This window comes from Polyodon spathula, unplaced genomic scaffold (genome assembly GCF_017654505.1).
Source record: "Polyodon spathula isolate WHYD16114869_AA unplaced genomic scaffold, ASM1765450v1 scaffolds_2048, whole genome shotgun sequence".
In the NCBI taxonomy this organism is placed as follows: domain Eukaryota; kingdom Metazoa; phylum Chordata; class Actinopteri; order Acipenseriformes; family Polyodontidae; genus Polyodon; species Polyodon spathula.
The window spans coordinates 1-3,894 of record NW_024473523.1 but is presented as its reverse complement, the minus strand read 5'-3'; the positions used below and the strand labels follow the sequence as shown (position 1 = coordinate 3,894).

Here is a 3,894-nt window from a genome sequence, read left to right as displayed (position 1 = left end):
TGATTTAAATTCAACACTTTCCACAATGTATCCGAGCATCTTGTTAGCCTTTTTTATAGCTTCCCCACATTGTCTAGATGAAGACATTTCTGAGTCAACAAAAACTCCTAGGTCTTTTTCATAGATTCCTTCTCCAATTTCAGTATCTCCCATATGATATTTATAATGTACATTTTTATTTCCTGCGTGCAGTACCTTACACTTTTCTCTATTAAATGTCATTTGCCATGTGTCTGCCCAGTTCTGAATCTTGTCTAGATCATTTTGAATGACCTTTGCTGCTGCAACAGTGTTTGCCACTCCTCCTACTTTTGTGTCGTCTGCAAATTTAACAAGTTTGCTTACTATACCAGAATCTAAATCATTAATGTAGATTAGGAATAGCAGAGGACCTAATACTGATCCCTGTGGTACACCGCTGGTTACCACACTCCATTCTGAGGTTTTTCCTCTAATCAGTACTTTCTGTTTTCTACATGTTAACCACTCCCTAATCCATGCACATGTGTTTCCTTGAATCCCAACTGCGTTCAGTTTGAGAATTAATCTTTTGTGCGGGACTTTGTCAAAAGCTTTCTGGAAATCTAAATAAACCATGTCATATGCTTTGCAATTATCCATTATCGATGTTGCATCCTCAAAAAAATCAAGCAAGTTAGTTAGACACGATCTGCCTTTCCTAAAACCATGTTGACTGTCTCCCAGGACCCTGTTACCATATAGGTTATTTTCCATTTTGGATCTTATTATAGTTTCCATAAGTTTGCATATAATAGAAGTCAGGCTTACTGGTCTGTAGTTACCTGGTTCAGTTTTGTTTCCCTTTTTGTGGATCGGTATTACGTTTGCAATTTTCCAGTCTGTCGGTACCACCCCTGTGTCAAGAGACTGCTGCATGATCTTGGTTAGCGTTTTGTAAATTACTTCTTTCATTTCTTTGAGTACTACTGGAATAAACGGCCCAGGGGATTTGTTTATTTTAAAAGCTCCTAGTCCCTTTAACATTTCTGCCTCAGTTATGCTAAAGTTATTTAACAGTGGATAGGAACTGGATGACATGTGGGGTGTAGTTACACTGTAACTACAGTGTAGTTACAGTGTAACTACAGTGTAGTTAATGTACCTGTATTTTGAAGTGCATTTGCATATTTATATTTAATTAACAGCTGTACTGATTATATTACCTATAATCATTTGTAAACAAACCAACTACATTGCAATCTTTATAAGGGAAAATGAATACTAGTAATATTGCGCTACAAAACCATGACTTGACTTCATAAGGAAATGTCGGAAATCTGATTTTCCGGTTAATCTGGGGTCCAACTGGACCACAGCAATAAAACAACATATAACTAACAAGTGGAGTAAATGAATGAATGAAATTGTGTATGAACACTTTAATTTGCTTTTAATTTACTTCTAGCCATCGTTTCGTGAAATGTGTTGTTTAAGCTATGCAAAATGATAAGAAGCCAATGCACACAGCTTCTCGTAGCAAATGAAGGCACCACTGTATTCTGGACGCTGTAGTTTGTTCTAGGAACATGACAGCTGGGAATGTTAGACATCACGCGAGATCCCCAGTCCTCTTCTTTCGTTTGGCAGGAAGAACTGCATGTCTAGCCTTTTCCCTTTTTGAGTTACAAGCAGTTGAACGCACCTAACGATTTGTTGCGCGTCACAGCACTGGAGCACTGAATGAGGGGCTGCGTAGGAAAATTCTGTGACTCATTATAGTCGGTACTTTTTATGTTAACTGTGTGATTGTCTAGAGTTCCTGGGCAGACCATAGTTGTCCTGTCACTCGTAATGAGCAATTGTTAAATCCTTTTTTTGCACACTGAGTAGAAGTCGTCACGAATCAACATGCACAGTCTCTGTAATAATACGAAGGGTGCGCTTTTAATTGAATGCAGTCGCGCCACAGCCAAGAAACAAACATGCGTACATCTGATTAGCAAAGGGTAAAAAGTTAGTTTTAATCAGACCAGTAATGGGCAACAAAGTAACTTCCCTGACCGGGAATCGAACCCGGGCCGCGGCGGTGAGAGCGCCGAATCCTAACCACTAGACCACCAGGGAAGTCGGTGTCACGCTCCGCCGAGGTTTAAACTCGGATGGCTGGAGTCAGAGTAAAATCTGCGAACCGTAACCCCATGGAATCGCTGGTGAGCACCCAGGAGATAAATAAATGTCACATCTTCAGCTACTAGGTTTAAAATTAAATCCCCCAATGCTGACAACCACTGGACCGGAATGCGTTATGCCCGTTCTGATTGCACACAAAACTTCAACGTCATTCATAGCTCCAGTTTGAATCCAAAACGCCACGTTTTATTTCTTGGTTCATGCTGGCATCAGGACTGGAGTCCTGCACAATCAGAACCCAGCGGTACGCTGCAAACACAGCTCACATTGAAATAATACCACACATGTTTATAGACAATATACGTATTACACACGTATATTTAGAAAGGGTTTTAATAACACTGATATTGCTAATTTAAAATGTCATAGGTGACATCGAACCAGGTATTATATGTACTAAGACACTGGATCCTTTTGCATGGAGTATTTCAGTGGCTAGGGTGCACGGCTCCTCGATTGATTCAGATTCGGTTGTGTTAAGTTTGCCCACAGATGATGTAGAGCAAGCTATAAGCTGGTGCCTGCTGATATGAAAATAGTGAGTTTTCGCCCCCTGCTGTATTCTGGATGAATGGCATCCCAGGTAAAGTGTCTCTGTGTGAACAACAGGAAATGAATACAAGAAATATGTATAGATCTAGAATGCTTGTGGAAGGCACAGAGTTAGTTCTGAGTAATGACATGAGAACTAAACTTCACCTCTGAATGTGTGGATGTGATAGATGCAGGGGTGATTCATTCCTAGCCGGGCTTAAGCCATGTCCAGCCTGCAGTCATGTAGCAAGACACTGTAGGTTTCTGTTTGAATGTAGTGATTCAGAGGGGTTCTCTTTCTCTCATTTGAATGTGAATCCACGAGATGTAAAAATAATTGTATGTATGGATTGTGAGGGAACAGGTCACTTATTAAAATGGGCACATCTGGGCAATTGTGGGGGCACATCTGGACAAATTGGAATGTAAAGAAGGTGTCCCTACTAAGCGTGTACAAGTGTCTTGTAGATACGACATCAAGGCCATAGCGACCCACACCTGTGATGCGAGACGGTGGATTCAAGGGCCCATTGTCGTGTTCGCTGAGCCTGCCCGAGTCGAACCAGAGACCGAGGTGGAGTCTTGCTAGGAGCGAGCTGAAATCCTGGACATGGACTGGAGAATTTAAAGTGAAATATATTAATGTAATGATATGTGCTATAATCTTTTGTAGTATTTGTATAATCTTTTAGTTTGGAAAATTATAATCTTTTGTAGTATTTGTATAATCTTTTAGTTTGGAAAATTATAATCTTTTGTAGTATTTGTATAATCTTTTAGTTTGGAAAATTATAATCTTCTGTAGTGTTTGTATAATCTTTTAGTTTGGGAAATTATGTGAATGTGTAATCTAAAGTAATGTTTAATGCTACTTTAATCAATAATTGTGAAAATCATGCATTCTTTAGGTATAAAATGATGCCGTAAGAAACTGGTATAAAATAGTGTAGTAAGAAACTGGTATAATTTGATACATAGCCAGCTTTTGGGCAGTGGCCAGTCTTTGAGCAGTTTCTTATCAAGACGGGCTTCATTCCCAGAATTAAAAGACAAGTTTCTGTAGCACTTTTTTACTGTGTGAAGTAGGATGAAGTAGAATTTTGTATAGTATGCTTGCCTTAAGAAGTAGTATGAACAATAGCCTAAAATGCGCACACATGCTTAAACACTGCCTGTTATGATAAAATGTATAAAAACTGTTTCACATTT

At 39.2% G+C, this 3,894-nt stretch overlaps 1 non-coding gene across 1 annotated transcript; it reads right to left on the bottom strand.

Moving 5' to 3' along the window:
- Positions 1 to 2,013: 2,013 nt before the first annotated feature.
- Positions 2,014 to 2,085, bottom strand: trnae-cuc. The gene has a single exon. It is a non-coding gene; the product is annotated as a tRNA-Glu (tRNA).
- Between the last annotated feature and the right edge of the window lie 1,809 nt (positions 2,086 to 3,894).